Source organism: Fukomys damarensis, unplaced genomic scaffold, assembly GCF_012274545.1.
Source record: "Fukomys damarensis isolate Sample0158 unplaced genomic scaffold, DMR_v1.0_HiC HiC_scaffold_16, whole genome shotgun sequence".
In the NCBI taxonomy this organism is placed as follows: Eukaryota; Metazoa; Chordata; class Mammalia; order Rodentia; family Bathyergidae; genus Fukomys; species Fukomys damarensis.
This window is the reverse complement of record NW_022900928.1, coordinates 52,669,466-52,692,284: the sequence shown is the minus strand read 5'-3', so window position 1 is coordinate 52,692,284 and position 22,819 is coordinate 52,669,466.

Below are 22,819 nucleotides of genomic sequence, written 5' to 3'. Positions count from 1 at the left end.
TTATAGATGAGGAGACAGCAGTTCAGGAAGATTGAGCACCTTGTACAAAACAGTGCTCTGGGATTTTTTTTTAAATGAAATCATATCTACTCCTAATCCATCACTCAAATGTATCTCCTCAGTTTAGGGTCACACTTGAATTGGCATCTGAGGCAGAAATCAGGTTTGTAGTTTCCGGTATTAGACATGCAGTTATGATAAAAAAAAAATGGTAATTCTGTTAGTGGGAGACATGTCTGCAAGTGCTGTTTTAAAAAAATAATCATGCTTAGGTACAAGACAGCTTCAGAGAACTGTAGTGAACTAATGAGCAACATCCATTAAATTTATGTTAGTCGTCCTTATAAAAATATGCTCTGTGGTTTCATAATGTAATTTTCAACCACTTATATAACATGTAATGCTGAACCTTCTATCTCAGGTTGGGTTCTCATTTATGTTCATCTTATCACTGCCTTGAATGGATTTAAATCTGCATTGTGGGCTACAGATATCTGAAATACCAACCTGGATAAATAGATACATCCAGTTTCCAGAAACAGAAAGAACAGCAACAACAATCATGCTGTTTAAATAATTATAGTAACAGTAGTGCCAACACAATCTATTCCCACAGTGAAAGTAATTCAGCATTCCTGTTCAGACATCTCCTGCTTGCCATCAATTACCAGATCAGCAAGAACTGCACATCCCAACTGAGCCACCTGGATAATTGTAGAAAATATCTGTGCTTGTTTAACCAGAAAATCTGGGGGAGGAGTATTGAAAAGCTTCCATTTCAGTCAAATGAACTTGCTCCTGTTTTTTAGCCGCCTATTTCTGAAGCATTGAAGCCAGGAATAAGTGACATTTTTATTTTCCTTAAATTGCAGAGGAAAGCTCTTTAAATGAAGCTTCTACTTCCGGTTGAGGCTAGACTATTCCTTATCAATAAAGTAATAGCGCAAAGCAGTCAACATCTATTTAATACTTATTGTCTGGATATACTCTTATCCCTCACAGCAATCTTATCAAGTAGGTTTCTGTTACCTCTATTGTTGCAGACCAAGAACCGAGGCATAAGCACGTTAAGGAACTTTAAGCTTCTAGGTAGCAGAGACTGGCTTCAAATTCAGCTCTTTATTTCACTCAAGAAACTAAGTTTTGAACAAATAAATATGTAATAACTAACAGGCCCTACAGGTAGTATGTAAGGAGGACCTTGTCTCTCTGACTCATTTAGTATGCTTAGTGGTTTAAGTACCAGAAAACTCAGTTAATGGCTTAAACACCAGGCATTCATTGTCTCGCTTCACAAGAAGGTGCTGGGCAGAGCCAGGCTCATTCAGAGGCAGCACAATATCAACTGGGACCCAGGTTCCATCTATCTTTCTACTCTGTAAGGATCTGAAGTTCCAGGAGAGTTGCCAAATGCTGCTGCAGCTGAGTATCTCTTCACCTTTCAACTTCCAGAAGCTGAGAGAGGAAGAAGGAGAGTTCTGCACACATTTCTTTTTCACAGGAGGGAAAGTCTTTTCCAGAAGTCTCTCACAGAGTTCTCCTGCTGTGTAATTGGTCAGAATGTAGACATAATCCATAGTTAAACTAATGACTGTCATTGATTATGACTTTGCTTTGATTGGTTTAGTCTTATCAAAATATAAGCCCCTGGGAGTGAGAAGGGACCCTATGAAGCACATAGATTCCTAACCAGAAAAAAAAAGTAATTTGGAAGTCCATAGTGATGGGAGGCAGAAAGAGACGTTGGATATTCAAAAACAGTTTAACATTTTCCACTCCTTGCCATGCTAAATACCATAAATGTCACTCTGTGTGTGCATGTGTGTGTGTGTGTGTGTGTGTCTATGTGCATGCCACCATAATGAAAAATAAATGAGTCATTTGCAGGAAAATGGCTGCATCTTGAGACCATAATACTTAGTGAAATAATTCAGACATTTGTGCTTAAATATTGAATGGTTTCTCTTATATGAGAAACCTAAAATATAAATAAAGAACAAAACAAAATGATAGATAATAGGAAATAGGGAGATCGATTTTCTTAAATGGGAAGGGAAGCAAGAGCTGGAGGGAGAAGAAGGGAGTGGAGGGAAAGGGCGTGACAAAAAAGTAATTAAGATGATCTTTGTACCAATACTAACTCAGCATAAGAAATAGAAACATAGGTTGGGAATTTAGCTCAGTGGTTCCACCACCTGCCTCACAAGCACAAGGTCTCAAGTTCAATTCCTGGTCCCCCCCCCCACAAAAAAGAAAGAAATAGAAACATTGTTTACTACAAAATGTATTAATAAAAAAATTTGGCTACCTTCCTCACCATATACCCTGGTCCTTTCTGTTTTAGTCACTTTCTCATAACTGGAACAATATATGTGACACACATACACACACACACACACACACACACACACACACACACACACAGAGGCCTCACATTTATGTTGCATTCATTCTTCTTTTTCCTAAAAGGAGCATTTGGCTTCAGGTTCTGGACATCTCAGTGATGATGGCATTTTCTTCTTGGTATCATATTCAACTTATAAACTAAAAGAAAAGTTATCTACTCATAACCCACAAATATACACTGAAAGAATTAAAAGAAAATAACTGACAAAAACTCCCCCTTGGATGAGATAGAATGAGAAATAAAACAGGGACCTTTACTCCCACATCCCCAGATGGACAGAAGTCATGAGGACTCTGTGCCCAACCCATGCAGACAACTCTCAGGGCAGCCAGTCCAGAAGTCTGAGTTCTGGCCACAAAGAGGGTGGTCCTTGTTCACTGTCTGCAGTAGACCTAAGACCGTCTCTGGGTAGGCCCCAACCAACCACACTCAAGATGAACAAGGTGGATCACTTTTTCTGAAAGAGGCACAAATATAGTTATCCACTTTCTGTTGGTTTACATGTAAAGGTTGCAATTTGCCTTAGGGGGTTGATATTCATAGGCTGTTTTGAGCCAGAATCAATGTTTCTGTCACAATACAGAAATCACACAAATTTGGAAGATATCCAGTCTATTTACTTCTAGTCAACTTCATGGATTAGTAACCACAGCTAATTTTTTTTTATTTGACGTGGTTTCTAATTTTGAAATTGTTACTTCCTACCCACTATCTGTCCTTAGACCTCTGTACCTTGGCGACCCTCTCCATTGGTTTAAATGATCCCAAATGTAAGACCTAGGGCCTTACTTCCACTCTGTAGAGTGTGAACAGCTGAAAGGCCTCCACGGTGCTGAGTCCTATAGCCCAAGGAGGCCTCCAGATGCAAGACCCAGGGCCTTACTTCCGGGAGCCCTGAACAGCCCAAAGGGTCTCCATGATGATGGGACCTATAGCTCAGCGATTGCTCCGGGAGCTTGATGAGAAGTGAGAATCACCCAGGAAGGAACACACCAGACTAGTTGGAAAACAGACCTTTATTAGTCTGGCCAGACAGCAGTCCTGGAGCCAAGTAGCTCCAAGAGGTGCCAGCTCAGGGGCTGAGGTCCTTTCTATAAGGGGATAGGCAGGATGGGGGTCTATACTCAAGATACTTACATAATGTCCCAAGGTTTTCAAAACATTCCTTCTGGGCAGACAAGGAGTGAAACAATCTTTATCTATTTACCCGGAACTACTAAATGTTCACCTGCTAATTTACATTAATCACAGTTGAGACTAGGAATTTAAGATTACAAAATTATGCAATCCCACACTACCTTAAGAACTTACACAGGACTGACCTTGATTGGGGAAGCAACTATCTTTCTTCATCCTTTGCTAACAGAGCTGCATCTCTTTCATTTAGAAGTAATTAATAATGGGGCCATTTGCAAGAGGCCTGAGGCCAAACTTATTAATTTTATCTTCTGATAATTCTGTTTCCTGCTGCTTCATAAACTAGCTTTGGGGGGAAGGAGCAGAAACCACTTTTTCCAACACTGCAAGAGTTTAGATTAAAAAGATTGTCAGTCAACTCAGTTCTTACCCTGTAGGTATAAAATGCCTCTTTTAGTAGTCTGTTTTCTGCCTCTTTGTTCTCACATGAGTCACATTCAGAAGATTTGTATCTTTCTTGAAGAATCTTATTTAAGAAGTCTATAAACAGCAGCAAATCCCTGTACACTGGAAAATTTTCTCCCATTTCCCCTAAACTAGAGCCAAATCAGAATGTAATCTACTTCACAAAAAATGAGTGGCAGTTGGATCAAACACTTCCCGACTGCAAATATAATACATATCTTCAGCTTCCCAGCCTGGAGTGGAACAATTGCCACCATGTACGTTATTCAACAAATTCTGTGTTTTATGTTCTGTTTCTTACACCATTCTGGAACAAAACTTATGTCATGAAAATGATAGAAGCTTTAACAGGAGTATCTAATTAAAAGCAGTTTTATAAGGTAAATTATGTTGTTTAATAAGTTCAGTGAGAAGGAATTTCCAAGGTTATTTTTATCATTAATAATGTTATTAAAAATGTTTCTTCCACCTTCCATCCTCAATGTGTTAGCTCCTCTGTTTATCCTCCAAAATAGTTTTAGTAGCTTCAAGTATCATGTATCTTGAATGTCTAACTGGATTAAGAGATTTCTGAAGAGGCAATTGGCTTGTGAGAGTACTACCTCATCGGTGGATTATCTGAATAGAGTATTAGGATATGGGGCTTAGATGGAGGAAGTGAGTTCTGGGAACATGACCCTGGGGACTGTATTTGTTCCCTGGCCCCTTCCTCTCGGGCTCTTCCCTGGTACTCTGCTTCCTGGATCCCATGAATTGAACAGCTTTCCTCTGCTATAATCTTCCACCATAATGCGTCTGCCCAGGAGCCAGCTGGCCACGGATGAATCCCCTGAAATCATGAGCCAAAATAAATGTCTCTTCCTTTAAGCTGTGGATGCCAGATATTTTATCCCAGCAACAGAAAGTGGTTAATATACCTTGTCTTAACTATAGCTTAATCTAGGGGCAAAGATACAAAGGAAAAAATGCAGTAGCTTGGTGTATTGTTCTTTTAAAATAATTCCCTGGAATAATTGAACAGACTAGTTCTCACACCGATGCCAATCAAGAGAGGAGAATTACAATTTCAGGTTTAATCAAATCAATATTCATCCCTTTGAACAGGGAAAGGCTCATAAGAATGTTTCACTTGAAAAGACAGTGAAGGAGAGGAGGTAGCTGAGTAGGTAACCCACATTTTCTAGTCCTCCAACCTCTCATATTTGATCAGTTTCTCAAAATGCATCCTATCGGTCTAGAATTCTCATGAACACAATCATGGACCTCCATGGCTCTAGAGTTCTGATGAAGACTTAGTTATTTTTCTCATTGCTGAGGCAAAATATCCAACACCCAGTTAAAGGAGGAAAGGTTTATTTTGGCTCACAATTTGTAAAAGTTTCATTCTATAGTCAGATGGCTTCAAGGTAATGTGGCCTGGCAGAGGGGCATTGCAGAGGAGAAACAGTTCATGACAGAGCAGGCAGGATGCAGGGAAACAGCAGCAGCAGCAGCAAGCCTGCCTCTCCCTTTATCTCATCCAGGCCATCAGCCTATTGAGTGGTGCCCACCAGGATGGACCTTCACATTATCCACACCTAGACCTATGCTGACTCAATCAGTGGACTAATTTAATAATCATACACCCTTAATCCCAGTTTCATAATTCAAATCATGCCCTACATCCATCCACCTCATAAAAGCCCCACCTACGAGCACATGAGGCTTTAGGGGGACATCTAGACACAAGCCATAACAAAGACAAACATGACCTAAATAAATTAACAAAACTTTCCTGAATAAGGTCCAGGATCTTATATTTGAGGTATTTCTGGGACTTTATCTGATCCATATTCATACACTCATGTCATCTCTGTGGAATACTGTTCCTGGAAGATGCTTAATGGAATTTTTAATTATTGCCATATTTTAAAAATGATCAATAATTTTTCTTTCTGTATTTTTTACTTTTCTTTCCCGCAAAAGTCATCTAGTTCTTATATTTCAAACACTTCTGTGTAATTTGGAATCAAATAAATGTTATTTTAAGGAGTTGTGTCTTTATTCTCAAAACAGTATTAGGAAAAAAGATTAAAAATAACATCAACAACAAATTAGAAGGAAAAATAATAGTGAGAAATCAATTTTCTTTTTCTTTTCTTTTTTTATATTTTGGTTTTTTGAGACAGGGTCTCTCTATATAGTATGTAGTTCAGGCCGGTCTTGAACTCACTATATAATCCAGGCTGGCCACTAATTTGCAGCAATCTTTCTGCCTCAGACTCCAGAATGCTGGGATTACCGACATGTATCACCATACCCAGCCCAATTTCATTTTATTTAATTTTTATTTAGAAACAATTTCTCTGGGCTTCACTTCCTAAAAATAGAGGTAGAATCTAGATGGTTAATTTTATTTCATGGGGCAGAATAATAAGATATGAAACAAAGCACTAATACAATATATATCATGTGCTGAACATTGTCCAGGTGTTGTTTATATTACTAATTTAATCCTTATAATAATTTGAGGTGTATATCCTCATTTATATCTTGTGCCCCCACTTTACAGACAAGGAAACTTAGGTAAGAGAGTTATGACTTAATCAGAAGTAATGAAGCGCGCATTTCAGTTTGAACTCTAGCTTTAAAAATTATTCTTCCAACCACAGTGCTATTGCTTTCTCTCAATTGATATCACAAACTATTGTGCTGTGAACCACTGATGGCTTGTATTAAATCCATAAAATTTTGTCATTAGTTTGAAGCAACTTACCTGACATGCATGAAGCCCTCGGTTTGAACCACAACACCAAATAAAGAAGCTGTTTAAAATTATGATTTGTGACTTTTACTGAAAAAATCAGAAAATATTCTGGCAGAAGGAGGCCAGGAATATCCATGGCAACCCGTAGCTAGTTGTGAATAGAAACAGTCCCCTTCAGATGTGTCACATATTTTCTTGTTTGAAATCGTTTCCCTCACTCCTTTTTATTTCCCAACACTGAGGCTTAGATCTTGGGCTATTGTTTTGATTACAGAAAAGGAAAGAACTTATAGTTCAACATAAGAAATGCAAAGTAATATAGTAGTTCAGCGATTAATTCAAAAGCTAGACAACTAGAATTCAAACTTCAGATCAACATTTATTAATTGTATAACCATGAGAAATTTCTTAACTTCTCTATGCCTCACTTGAGTTATCTGTAAAATAGGATCTGTTAGTGTTCTGACACTGTGAGAAATCACTTTAAAGAAGGAAACATTTGTTTTGGCTCACAGTTTCAAAGGTTTCAGCACATGAGCAGCTAGCTTGAAGGCAGAAACATGGTGGAAAGACATGGCAAAGACAGCTGTTGACTTCATAGTAATAGGAAGCCCAATAAATAGGAAAAAGAAGAGGAAGTGGTCAAGGCACAGATCAAGGTCATGCTCCCATGATCCACTCCTTTCAAGTAGGTCCCACTTCCTGTTTCCATCATCTCCTAATAATGCCTTCTCTTCTAATAATGTATCATCTCTTAATAATTATAATCTCATCAGTGGGTTAATCCACTGATAAAGTAAGAGCCCTCATGATCCACCCACTTCCCCCAAAGCCAGCATCTGGCAAGGCATTGTCGTATGAGTTCTGGTGGATATTCAAATCCATATTTTAACATGAGAGTAAAAATATTCATTCAAACAAATGTATGATAAATATTAAATTAATTAAAATATGTAAAAATTTAAAACTATCTAGCATGCAGTAAGTACCATGAATTTTTGATGGGAAAATGCAAGGTGGATTAAAATAAACCTATGATTCATGGAAAGAGAAGAAAGAATAGCACTTTGGATAATTTTGTATGTGATGTTCAGTGTACAAATAAGGTTGCTGACCCTGGCATAGGTAGATTGAGTCCAAGAATATTGTATGATCCCAGTTTAATTTCTAAAAGCAGAAAATGGGGGAAATGTCTTCTGTCAGTCCTAGGAAGTCCTGTTCAGGAGACATTATTTCAATCCTTTTTTATTTATTTATATCTGGAGCTGAGGCTTGTAGAGCCTATGAGTCTGCCCAACATCACACAAGTCTTTGATTTGTAGAAAGGCTACTCGCTCAAACACAAAGGTTCCTTCTACTAAGTCTCACCATCCCTAAGTCTTACCACATCCTTGTAAAAATGAATGTGTTGTATTTAAAGTCAAATTGGTACCTTCTGTACAAGTAAATCTCTAGTTCACTTGTGAAAGAACCTGGTAATCTGAGCTACCTGACTCCTGGATCCATTGTATTAGTAATCACAGGTGAAATGATTCATGTTTAATACATATTCTTCCTCTTTTTTGCCATCCATCTGGCCAAATCAATCCTGGCAAAGACTGAAATTTTGGACAGGTCAAATCAAAATATTTGTTCTGTTAACTATTATCTTGCACATCTTTTAGAAGTTATTTGAAATCACATATTATATATTTGTGACCTTGAAAAAGTCTGATAAACCAGCTCCCACCCTCTCTTACCACATTTTTCCTCTTCCTCAAAGCTATTTGAAGTGACAAGGAGACAAGCTGAGGGTCTCTGGCTTGCTGATAGTGCATACAGTCATAAATGCATTACTAAAATCCAGCTTTATCAAGTTACAAGTAACATGCAATTACCATGCAGCACATCACCTGGAGTGCTATTATGCAAATTTGCATATGGCTCAACTGCACAGTTTAGACAAATATTTATCATCATCCTAAAGTCTGCCTTGCAAAGAGAAAACAGGCCAACTGGTATTTTGTCATTGTAAATTCCCCATTTTTTAAAACTAGAAATGAACTAAGCTGTGCTTATTCCTGACACTAAAATTCTCTGGAGAAAGTATTCTCTTAGTATTTTTTAGAGGAAGAAAGTTTTAAAGAACCTTTGGTTAACCTTAAGAAAAGACAATTCAGAAAAAATAACAAAGCTGTCTCCACAGATATGAAGAGCTGTCATGTACTGGAAAGAACAAACTTGATCTCTGTTGTTTTGAAGGGCCATGTTAGAATACATGTCTAGAATTTCAGAATTACAATGAAATAACTCTTAATGCAAAGTGGATAATTTTTAAAACCAAGAAGGCTATTTTTTGGAGAGTTGGACTTTGTTACTATTTGTGAATGAGTTTTATATAAACCTCATTTATATTAAATACATTATATACATTAAATTTGTAGATTTGTTTTAAACCAAAGGAGTCAAACATTCAAATTATATGTTGCTTTCAAAATTATCAGCTAAGAATGTTGTAAACTTATTCAAGAGAGGCTATTCTTGACCCAAACAGTTTCAAAGTATCATTTTGAGAAGGCTGTGAACTATTTTCTCCAGAATTGCCTCTACACTGGCAAATCCACAATACTTGATTCTTAAACCAGTCAAAAGGTATCCAGACCTGTATCTCTTTCATGAAAGATGTAATTAAAAGAAGTAGGTGGTACTTCTGAGGACCAGAAAATTAAAATAAAAGTGAAAATGTTACTATAAATTTTCTAAAATCCATTCTTACAGAAAGACCCCCCAAAAGCCTCTTTAACCCACTAACTGGCTTTGAGAATAGGTCATTCAATTTAAGGCAGGAAAATGTTTAATGTTTTCCTTATTCAAGACTCAAACCAGAAAATACAACAAAAGAACATGGCATCAAATGTCAGGACATTCTATGAGCTCCTAAAATCAGAAAAGGATGAATTTCAACAACTGGGTCAGGGCCCACACCCATGGTTCTGCAACCACTAACTGGTTATAGGGACACAAAATGAACCTCAATATAAAATTGGAATGATGATAAAGACTGCAAAGGTCAATTGTGAGAATTTAGATGACATTTAAATAAGTACTAATATAGTGCTGAGTACATACAAAGTTCTCAACATATGTAGCTGCTATTACAATTGTTAATGTTATTGTTTTTATTGAGTTAACTTTTCTTTTTTGCATTTTGTATTTTATCCTTTCTACTTTCCATAATTTTAGAATTAGTTTAGATGAAACACATTTTAATTATCTTACTGATTTTTAAGCCCATATAATCCTCCTTAAGAGACTCTCAAATCATGTATGATAACATTTTTATGTACGACATGAACATTAGAATACAAAGCTGTTTTTATGTTTCATTTTATTTATTTATTTATTTGTTTGTTTTTTTGAGACAGGGTCTCACTATGTAGTTGAGACTGGCCTGAAACTTACTATGTAGCCCAGGCTGGTCTCAAACTCACAGCAATTCTCCTGCCTTGGCCTCCCAAGTGCTGGGATTACAGGCATGTGCCACCACATCTGGCTCTACAAAGCTGTTTTTAATTTCCACTCAATCATCAAATTATATGAAGACTACAATGAGTTTCCAGTGCTATCATAATATAAAACTCATAAAAATTTATAGGGGAATTTTTTAAGGTTTAGGTTAATTTTGCTACATTTGAATTTGCTGTGAACACAAGACCAATAGTATGACACAGGAACAGACTGTCTGAGATAAAATTCTCTAAATCTCTACTACTGAGCAAGTTGGTGAAGCTCCGAGTGTCTCTATTTTATGATCTCTAAATTGTATATAATAAAATTTTCATGAGTAAAAACATTTTAGTCATGAGTAAAAAGTACTTAGAACAGGGCTTGACATAAGGTAAGAATTTAATGAGGTATGGTAGCTATGATTGCTATTGTAAGTGCTTTGTTGCAACAGAGATAGTTTAAAGTTATAAAAGAGAAAGAATATCAGAATAGCAAGAGGCAGATATGATTTCACAAAAAACAAGTCTCATTGTAGTACTTAACTATTTAAAGTTCTCTGCTTTTTCTTAACTACAACCTGAATACAATCTGAAGACACTGGAAGGCTGGCTAAAGGGGGTTGCTGCAGACATGAAGAGCTTCCAGTGGACAGAGATCCTCAAACTTTATAGCCAAATCCAACTGGGACAACTTTTAAGATCAGTTTACAGTATTAGCTAGACATTATGTATGTTTTTCTCCAAATAATATCTTTATATTAAATACAGAGTTTAACAATACAGAAAACTGTTGATTTGTGATTATAGCAAAAAACAGATTACACATTTAGGAAAATGGAAAAAATGATGGATGGAGAGTCCCATGCACCTTATCCTGGGTTTAAGCTCCAGTTCTACTAGGAATTCATTGTGTGACATTGGCCTTGAGCTTCAGTTTTCCTAGCTACTGGAAGAAAAAATAGATGAGTCAAGAGTTTCCCAAACTTTAGTCATCCATATGAACTTTCAGATTATTATGACATTATATACACATATAATTACATGTATATATACATTATATTCATATATATGTATATATATTCTACCGAATAATATTCTTGAAATCATGGTTTTATGCTTTCTAAAATTTTATGACATTGAAATATGTACTTTTTAAAATGTAAAAATAGCATACAATCTAGAAACACTGTGTATTCTTTGAGAAACATTAAAATAGATGATCACTGAGAACACCTACAATTTTCAAAGTTGTTTTATCTGGAAAAAAAAAAGGATAAAAGAGATAAGCAATCCTTAGCTTTGCAATATCTGTGTGATTTTTTTCACATTTGGTTAGAGAAGTAAAAACAAAGTAGATTGTTGTCCTCCAATATAAAATATTCCATCTAATCTCGTCCAATTATTTTTTTCTTTTAAATTGAATTTATTGGTACATTCTAGGTAAACAGTACAGTTACATTCATTACTGGGATCTTGTACCTTTACATGCCAGGTCTTGGTTCTCATTTTTTCCCCTTATCCCCACCCTCCCTTCATGCTCTCCTCCCCTCCCCCTTTTAAACACTTTAATTCCATTTTTACATTTCCTCATATTTTTTCCATTTCCCTTGTTCCCCTTTCCCTATCCTTCTCACTGTCCCTACACCTTTGATCCTTTTCTTCCTATTTTTACGTTGCTAATTGTCCCTTTAGGATCTTGAGTACTATTTTAGTTTTTCACACCAGAGAAACTATTTGGTATTTGCATATGTGTGACTTATTTATTTCACTTAGGAGTATATCCTCAAAATGTACCCATTTACCTAGGAATGAATCTACTTTCTCATTCTTTATGGCTGCATAGTATTCCATGTTATAGAAAAATCACATCTTCTTTATTCAGTTTCCAAGTGATGGGCAGATAGGCTGTTTCCAAGTTTTAGCTATTACAAACTGTGCTGCTATAAACATGGGTGAGCATATATCACTGTGGTATGATTCTAATTCTTTTGGAAAGATACCCAAAAGAGGGATGGCTGGGTCAAATGGAACCTCTAATCCTAGTTCTTTGAGGTATCTCCATATTGATTTCCATAGTGGATGCACCAGTCTGCACTCCCACCAACAATGGAAAAGGGTTCCTTTCTCCCCACAACCCCAAGATTTGTTGTTGTGTGATTTCTTGATAGCAGCCATTCTTTGTGGGGAGAGGTGAAATCTCAGTGTTGGTTTCATCTATGTCTCTCGAATGACCAGTGATGTGGAGCACTTTTTCATGTATTTACTTGCTGTTTTTATTTCTTTGTCTGATAAATGTCTGTTCATTTCAGATGCCCATTTTTGAATTAGGTCTTTATATTTGGGGGGCCTGGTTGTTTTGAGTTCTTTATATATTTTAGATAATAGTCCTTTGTCTGAGGAGCAGCTGGTAAAAAGTTTTTCACACATTGTAGGTTGTCTCTTAATTCTGTTGATGGTTTCTTTTGCAGTGTAGAAGCTTTTTACTAAGATGAGATCCCAGTTGTTTATTCTTTCTGCTAGTTCCCTTGCTAATGAGGATTTGTTCATAAAGTCTTTTCCTATGCCAATGTCTTCCAGAGTTCTGCCTAACTTATCTTCCAGCAAGTTTAGTGTTTCTGTTTTAATTTGTAGATCTTTAATCCATTTGGATTTTAATTTAGTGCATGGTGAAAGATAAGGGTCTAGTTTTAATCTTTTGCAGGTTGAGATCCAGTTTTTCTAACACTATTTATTAAAGAGGCTATCTCTCCTCCAGTGTGGATTGTCAGCTCCTTTGTCAAAGACGAGGTAGCTGAGTGCATCTGGAGTTGTTTTTGTGTCTTCCAGTCTGTTCCACTGATCCTCAGGTCTGTTTCTTTGCCAGTACCATGCTGTTTTTATTACAGTGGCTTTTCAGTATAGTTTAAAATTGGGAATTGTTATACCTGCTGCCATGTGTCTGTTGCCTAAGATGGCTTTTGCTATTCTAGGTCTCTTATGGTTCCAAATGAATTTTTGGATTCTTCTTTCTACTTCTATGAAGTATAGGATTGGGATTTCAATTGGCACTGCATTGAATCTATATAGCAGTTTTGGTAGTATGGCCATTTTCACTATGTTGATTCTTCCTACCCAGGAGCAGGGGACATCTTTTCATTTTCTTATATCCTCCTCAATCTCTTTTTTCAGAGTGCTGTGTTTTCAATGTAGAGGTCTTTTGCTTCTTTTGTAGATTGATTCCCAGATACTTCATTTTTTGGGGGGGTGCTATTGTGAAAGGAATTGTTTCCCTAATTTCTTTCTTAGTGAGTCTGTTATTGTGTACAAGAAGGCTATTGATTTTTGGGAGTTGACCTTGTATCCACCTACTCTGCTAAAAGTGTCAATTAAGTCGAGAAGTCTTTTGGTGGAGTTTTTTGGGTCTTCAATGTAGAGTATCATATCATCAGCAAATAATGACAGTTTAACTTCTTCCTTTCCTATCTTTATTGCTTTAATTTCTTTCTCTTGCCTAATTGCTATGGCTAATGTTTCCAGAACTATATTGAAGAGGAGTGGTGATAGTGGGCATCCTTGTCTTGTTCCTGATTTTAACACGAAGGTTTTCAGTTTTTGGCCATTTAATATGATGTTGGCTGTTGGTTTTTCATAGATAGCCTTTATTAAGTTGAGACATAGACCATCTATTGCAAATTTTGCAGTTTTTATCATGAATGGGTGTTGAATTTTGTCAAATGCTTTTTCTGCATCTATTGAGAGGATCATGTGGTTCTTGTCCTTGACTTTGTTAATATAGTGTATTATATTTATTGATTTATGTATGTTGAACCATCCTTGCATCCCTGGAATAAATCCAACTTGGTCAGGATGTATGATATTCTTGATGATCCTCTGTATTCTGTTTACTAGTATCTTATTGAGGATTTTTGCATCTATATTCATTAAGGAGATTGGCCTGTAGTTCTCTTTTTTAGTTACATCTTTCCCAGGTTTGAAACTCAAAGTGATATTTGCTTCCAGGAATGAATTTGGAAGTATTGCTTCTCTCTCAATTTCATTAAAAAATCTGAAGAGTAATGGCAGTAGATCTTCTCTAAATGTCTTGTAAAATTCAGCAGTGAATCCATCAGGACCTGGGCTTTTCTTTGTTGGTAAATTTTTAATTACATTTTTAATTTCACTGATTGTGATTGGGGTATTTAAAATGTTTTTATTTTCTTTGTTCATCTTTGGTAATTCATAAGTATCTAGAAATCTGTCCATTTCTTCCGTGTTTTCCATTTTATTAGAGTACAGGTTCTCATAGTAGGTTTTAATGATCCTCTGGATTTCTGTGGGATCTGTTGTGTCTTCACCTTTTTCATTCCTGATTGCATGAATCTGAGCCTTTTATTTCCTTTTTTTTTGATAAGGATTGCTAAGGGTTTATCAATTTTATTTATTCTTTCAAAAAACCAACTCTTCGATTCATTTATTTTTTGTATCATTTTCTTAGTTTCCATTGCATTGATTTCTGCTCTAATCTTTATAATTTCCTCTCTTGTTCGAGCTTTGGGTTTTTCTTGCTCTTGTTTTTCTAGGAGTCTAAGAGTCATTGTTAGGTTGTTTATTTGAGCTTGCTCTGTTTTCCTAATGTGGGCATTCAGTGCTATGAATTTTCCACATAGAACTGCTTTCATTGTGTCCTATAGATTCCTGTATGTTGTATTGGCATTTTTGTTTATTTGTAAAAACTGTCTGATTTCTTCTTTAATTTCCTCTTTGATCCATTGATTGTTCAGGAGAGTATTGTTCAATTTCGATGTGTTATTGAAGTTCCTACAGTTTCTTATGCTATTGATCTTCAGTTTTATTACTGTGATCTTATAGATTCCTGTATGTTGTATTGGCATTTTTGTTTATTTGTAAAAACTGTCTGATTTCTTCTTTAATTTCCTCTTTGATCCATTGATTGTTCAGGAGAGTATTGTTCAATTTCGATGTGTTATTGAAGTTCCTACAGTTTCTTATGCTATTGATCTTCAGTTTTATTACACTGTGATCTGATAATATACAGGGAATAACTTCAATTATTTTGCATTTATTCAAACCTGTTCTGTGAGCTAGTATGTGATCTATCTTGGAGAATGACCCATGTAGCTGCAAAGAATGTATATTCTGATTTTGTGAGGTGCAACACTCTATAGATGTCTAATAAGTCCATGTGTTCAAAAGCTTGGCTCAGTTCTAGTATTTCATTGTTGATTTTTTGCCTAGATGATCTGTCTATTTGTGATAGTTGGGTATTCAGATCCCCCACTACAATTGTATCAGTGGTTATTTGGTTTTTCATGTTACTTAATATTTGTTTTATATAGTTGGGGACATTCATATTTGGTGCATATATGTTTATGATTGTCAGTTTTTGCTCTTGAATTGTTCCCTTTACAAGGATTTAGTGGCCTTCTTTGTCTCTCTTAATCAGTTTTGGTTTGGAGTTTGCTTTGTCTGAAAATAAGATTGCTACCCCTGCTTTTTTCTGGGCTCCTGTCACATGCATAATTGTTTTTCCATCCTTTCACTTTCAGTCTATGGGCTTCTTTTTCCACTAGGTGTGTTTCTTGTATATAACATATTGTTGGATTTTGCTTCTTAATCCATTCTGCCAATCTGTTTCTCTTGATTGGTGAATTGAGTCCATTGACATTGATAGTTATCATTGATATGTACTGACTTATTATTGTCATGTTATTGTCCTTTTGTTGACTCTTTTTTTATTTTTTGTCCTCTCCTTTTAGTTTCTTGCCTTAGCTATTTGATTTGCTCTGTTGGGCCTCCTGGTGTTGTGATCTTCATTGTCTTTTTCTAGGATATTGTTTAAAATTCTTTGTAGTGGGCTGGGGATTTAGCTCAGTGGTTCGGTGGCCTGCCTTGCAGGCGCAAGGACCGGAGTTCAATCCCCAGTACCAAAAAAAAAAAAAATAAAAAAAAAAAAAAAAAAAAAAAATTTCTTTGTAGTGCTGGTTTAGTATTCATGATGTTTTTCAAGTGTTCTTTGTCATTGAAGTATCTTATTTCTCTGTTCATTTTGAAAGAGAGTTTTGCAGGATACATCAGTCTTGGTTGTAGGTTTTCTTTTAGGACTTGAAATACCTCACTCCAGGCTCTTCTTGACCTGAGGGTTTGTGTTGAAAATTCTGCCATTATTCTGATGGGCTTTCCTTTACATGTGATTTGTTTCTTTTCTCTTACTGCTGATAGTATTTTGTTCTCCTATTGGGTTTCTGGGATCTTGATTATTATATGTCTAGGTGTAGATTTTTTTTGATCATGGCTAGTTGGTGTCCTATATGCCTCACTTATTTGTATGTCAAATTCTTCCCCTCTGTTTGGGAAGTTTTCTGTCATTAATTCATTGAGCAGCTTTTTAAAGTCATTTGCATTTTCTCCTGGTACTTTATGGATTCCCATCAGTCTTATGTTATTCTTCTTTGCATCATCTAGGAGTTGTTGTATCGATTTATCATGCTTTCTGACTGTTTTTAAGAGACCTCTCTTTTCATGGTCACTGTCTGCTATCCTAGCTTCTGTATCTGAGATTCTATCTTTGCAATCTTTTATTTTGTTGGGTATGCTTTCAATAGAGTTTTTAATCTCCTGTATATCTGTTTGAATCTGTTTAATGGATTCCATTTCTTTCCTATGTTCGACATTCATTGTTTCCATTTCTTTCTTTTGCTGGGCCTTCATGGCTTCTATTATGTTCCTAACTAAGCTCATCTATTTTTTTTGTCAATTTCTGTTCTGGAGTCTCAAATCATGTCTTTCATTTTGCTCACCATCTCTATGGTTATCTGGGAAATAATTTGTTTCGAATTTTTCTAGAGCTTGATTGATCAGTTTTTTACTTCCTGTGCTGTGAGTTCTGAGTGTCCTGGAGGTTCACTGTCTGATTTTTCATCCTCCTTTGCCCTACTGTTTGCCATTGGTGGACTGGAAGTCTGTTTTTGTGGCTTGCTTAAGTGTTTTCTCATCTTTATTTTTGCTGTTGGGTTGCCCTTGATTCAATCTCTGGGTCATTAAGTCTTCCTGATATCATTGCATCCCAGTCTTTGATTCTCTATTGACTTATAGACATTCTCATTTTCATAATTGGGAAAAATACTCATCAAATCAATCCCTACCCTTTAATCCCTATCAATACAATCAGGAACATAATAGGATCAACCACCACCCTTTATAGCCTGCCATGCCTCTGCAGAGTGTGTCCAAGGACTGGCTCAGTCAGGGGATCTAATAGCCAGGGAGTGGGGAAACGGTGCTCAGGGGCACTGACATGGCTACCCTCCTGGTGCTGTGTCAGAGCCAATCAGTGGCACCCACTGAAAATGGCCCGTAGTATGGCCAGACCACGCAGCAGAGGTGGCTCTGAGTCCAAGCTAGCTCAAGTCCAACTTTGACCAGCCTGTATTAGAGATGATTAGAGAGAGGAAGTAAATTGAAAGCACAAACCACAAGGACTGAGTCATTCTCATCAGTCCAAATGAAGGACAAGAAGGCATAGTTCAAATTCAATGTCACAGGAAAGGATAAGATTTTCCCAGTAAAGAGAGAGTAAGATGTAATGTGAGGACAAAGGAAAAACAAAATGTTTATTCCTTTGCACTCTCCCACTTACTTTTTCTCAATTGTCATTTTTGTCACATAAAATTTACTGTCTCAACTGAATCAGAACATCCTAGTAGGTTGTTAATGACCTTCATAAATCAGGTAAATTAGTTATTTTTTCTTACCATTTTTCTTCTTCAGTGACTTTATGATCAATTTATGTTGCCTCTCATCCAGCGGAGAAGATAGGGGCCTTGCCTTCTCTGTGCAAGAATAAGGCTAATGTATGCCAAGGGGCTTACTTCACCCAGCAGCCATTTTGTGATTCCTGAGCCCTGAGGATCTCTCTGCCTGGGCTGAGAATTGTCCACGGACTAAGGAACCAGAAAAAGAAGTGAGGCTTCCCTCCCAGGGTCTTCTGTGTGAAACAAAAACTTGGCACTCTGGGATGCACAAGAAGAGGAAAGAAGGAAAGAACCTCTAGCTCTCCTATCTGCTGATTCCATGGAGGGAAACTATGTCTGTCCTTTCTTACTGTCTGGTCCTGAGAACTGCTGATGAGGACCTTTCAATCCTCATAAACTACCTTTTTAGAATTTTTGGAATATTTCAATTTTTTACATAAAAGAAACAGGAATTGTCAGCCACTACATTAATGTCATAAAAAATTGGGGAAAAGTTAAACCCACAGCTGAACCCCAAGAAATATTTCAACTTCATTCTCTCTACTCAACTTCTTCTTCCACTGCAGTGAAAAATTGTTCTTACCTTTGGGAGAATTGCTCTTTTTCTTGAACATAAAACTTGCTCATTTTTACTCACAGTTTATCAGTTTGAAAGAAGGTATGAAGACTTGTATGTATATCTTCCTTATGGTTTTCTTTTCTAAAATGAATTACTCCAAATCTTTGAGAGTATATGTAAGGGTTTTAAATGTACACCCTAGACTTTAAAAGGGTTTTAGACATTTTTCACATGTGGGGATTCCCAACATTTTTATGAGAAATATTTCATCTCCCCAAGACCTTGAGGAATCCATGTGAATGTACTTTCCAAAGTGTACACAGATGGCATTAGGGGGCCTTAGTGATTATTCCCAGTCACTTCTGAGTCTACCCTTCCCAGGGAGTAGCCCCAGGGAGAATTCATATACTGACCATGATCTGTGTCATATTTCACTCATCAATTACCTTTAACTAGAGGGCAGTTGATACCTTTGTTTTATAAATTGGGAAACTGAGTCACAGGAAAGAGAAGCTTTTGCTAAACTCAAACCCTAATCAGAAGTTGCTTTATAATATTACTCATTCTACCATGAGTACTGGGAAATTATTATGGTGGAAACATTGAATTCCACATAATTAAAAAACAGAAAGGCTCCAAATAGACAATAACATTATAAAGATAGCTTACTTGCTGTAACCACCAATTTCCAAATAGGCTTGCTGTTCCAAGATCTCCCATGTGCCATTCATGCCCTCCTCCTCAATCTGTTGTCAAGCTCTTGTGCATCTTTCAGTACTCAACTCAAGTGTTACCCTTCTTTTAGAAAAGTTAAAAAGTAAAAGTAAAAAAGTAGAAGCTTCATACTGGCTTGCACCCATTGTTCCTCCACCCCTCCCATTAGTATATCTACTCTAACACTTGTTATTGTGGATTATTGTGACAGAGGAATTGGCAAATGACACACAGAGAGGCAGCAGAATAGAAGTAAAATTACAAAAGTTTTCTCCATCAATGGGGATCAATTACACCTAATGGCGGTTCCCTGATCCACCCAGTACTGGGCTACAACTCCCTCTTTTATAGGGTTTTACTGCTTTGATCTCATTCAGGTGGTTACATTTCATTGTCACAGTTCACACTGCTGATATGCAAAACGTGGTGGTGAGGCAGTTGAATTTCAACTTGGATATAGCACTTCTTTGGTGGGGGGGGTTACCTTTAAAATTCATTTAGTTATCTATTCTAGCCCAGTTGGGGTATGTTGGGTCAGCACAGTTAACATTTACAAAACAAAGTTTCATTTACAAAACTTTTTAGGGAGATTAGATTTCTCTGATTCCTGTTGATTCTGAACTAAACAAAGCAAACAGGCATAAGTTATTTTACATTAAAGGGTTTGCCATCATTATAATCATGTGTTGATATGTGGGAAAACTCTACAAGGCTGAGAATGTTAAAATTGTGTCCTCACTAGAGGCATGCAACAGACTCAAGACTCTACTGAGAAACATAATTGCACATTGACAAGCATGTCAACTCATAGTAATCTAGCCAAAGGAGGAAGCAGATTGTGCAAACATTCACAATTAGAAAACCAAATTATACACCACTTGGGATTTGTAGAGACAATCATTGTCAATCACTGTCCTCTTCCTCAAACAAGATGATAATAAATACATCCATAGCACCAAAGTGCTGAGGGATTATACTGCAGAATGTACTATTGATATTAATTAGGAAAGGATGTAGTATACAGTGTTTTTAACACCTGAAAGTGATTCTGAGGGCTCTTCCTTCTCTCTTACAGAGAAACGTCTTCACTGCTTAGAAACCTGAACACAGGCAAGTCCTGTTTTCCACCTGTGAATACTAATGAGTCACATTTTTTTCAAGTCACTGCAGGAAGTGATTTGTGGGGTATGTTTTTTCCTAGCCTAGGCTTTGGCAGGCATGAGTTTATAGCCTTAGGAAAGAGCAGGCTAACTTTCCCAAAGTGTTGCCATGTGTGGAATCACTTAAGAGGAGATCAGGTCCCAGAAAAAAAAAAGATAAAGAATATATGCACCTTCAGAGAAACAGTGCAATATGACTTGAGGTAACAGGCCTAAGTTATGAGTGGGCATGATCAATGCCACCCCTGATGGATGACTGCCCCATAAGATCTTTAAGAAACACAGCAGGACAATGAGAAATACCACAGAGGCAGAGCACCAAAGTAAAAGACATAGCTTTCCCCCTCGGGCTATCAGCATTAGGTCCTGCTGTGCAAATATTGAAGCCATAAAACCCCAGTTCTAACCACTGTGGGGAGCATGTTTTTCAGCAGTCATCACTCATACCTAGGTAATTACCTTTCCTCTCCTTTCATTGTCCTGCTGCTTCTTCAAAGCTCAGGGTGCAGGCGGGTCACAGGCTTCCCATTGTGATATAGTATGTTGTCCACTCTGCCTCTCTGTGCTGCCAAAGGCCACCCTTGCAATTCCAGATGAAAGATCTCCATATAATCGCTGTAATTGCAGAAGCAATATGATCATCAGCCAGCACATAATCCAGGACATGCATTGTCACAGAAATTGTAAGCTCTTTTAGTTCTATAAGATTCTATAGATTCTATAAGAATCTATCCTGCTACATTTCTTTGAAAGGCTATTAAGATCATTTTAAAACACAGGATTGAAGGGAGGGTGGAGGAATGAGAAAAAAAATAAGCAAGATATGTCATGTAACAGTACAAATTTCCAATGATGAATGTTATTGTATGGTATACCAAAAATGTACCAATGAACTTAATGATTTAAAAAAGCTAGCAAATAGTTTTCAAAAACAAGCAGTCTGACAATATCCTTTTGGAGATAAATGTGAATACTGCATGTTATAGTGGCAAAATGTAGACTGAGTAGCCCCATCTCAGCCCCTCACTACCCTATAACTTTAAGCAAGTAACTAATGACTTAGATCTTGGTTTCCTCATCTGTAAAGCAGACATACTGCGGCTATCTATGGTGTAGGGTGTTGTGAAGGCAGTATGCATGAAGTTTTTGGCAGCAAGTCAGGATACATTAACATTTTTAGTAGCATTACTGCCTCCCATCTATTTCCCTAATTTATACCTACATCTAACAAATCACCTTTTTTTATACCTTAGTAATAGCTCAGTGTTGTTATAAAAGCAGATATGAGAATTATCCTAAACTTAGCCTTTAGTCAAATCTTTATAAATGGTACAAATTTCATAATCTGGAATTTTCATTATTAAGATACTATCCTATTTTCTTCACAAATTAGATGTTAAAAATGTAAACCCATAGGCAATAAAGTATAAATGAGAAAGTTTCTCCCAACAGACCACTGGAAGTCTTCAAGATGTTTTGCTAGTACCAATAAGCAGAGACCCAAAATAGGGAGAGGGAGCAAAAGCTCTTCTGGAAAAGTTAATGAATTTATTTTAAGCACTATAAGAAGATATTATATCACTTGAAATTTGTAGAGCTCTCATATAAGCAAGGCACTGTTCTAGGCACTGGAGATAAGATAATTAACAGATCAAGTACCTGCTCTTATAGATTCTAATTTTTAACTGCAGAAAAGAGACAATGAAAACATAAACACATAAATGTGTGAAGATAAGTGCTACAAAGCAGTAAAATGGGGTGAGGAGTTTCAATTGGTAGGGAGGGATATCATTTTTAAATGATCACTAAAAAGGTCAGAGAAAGACTTAATGGTCAGAGAAAAGTAGTTATTTGAGCAGAGACCTAAAGGAGGTAAGAGAAAAGCCATCTGAATACTGAGGAAAGAGACTGTCAGACAAGGGACCGTGCTTTATCAGAGCTACATTTAATGATATTACTCTAGAATGTTCTCTTTCCAGATGATGATTAAGATGCTAATAAAAAAAATGGTGCCAGGTACCACAACAGCAACAAAATATACATATATATATAAATTGAATTTTGGGAAACTTTAACGGTGCTGCCCATTTGGAAAAACTCATCCCAATTTACTGTGTTGAGTGGCGTTGTACAGAAATGGACAGCCATATTGGTCTAGAAATTTTAATTTATTTTTATTTTTAATTTTTTTTCCATGTGTACAGGGGTAACACATTGTACTAAATATGTAAGGTCATATCTACATGGGTTTGATTACAGAAACTAATAAAGTATTCTCTAAAGAAAAAAAGAATAAGATAAGACTATAAGAGCAAGAAGCAATTTAAATATGTTCAGGGACCATTTTCATCCCCAGAATTAAGGATTATTTTGATGTTACATCATTGCCTTTTCT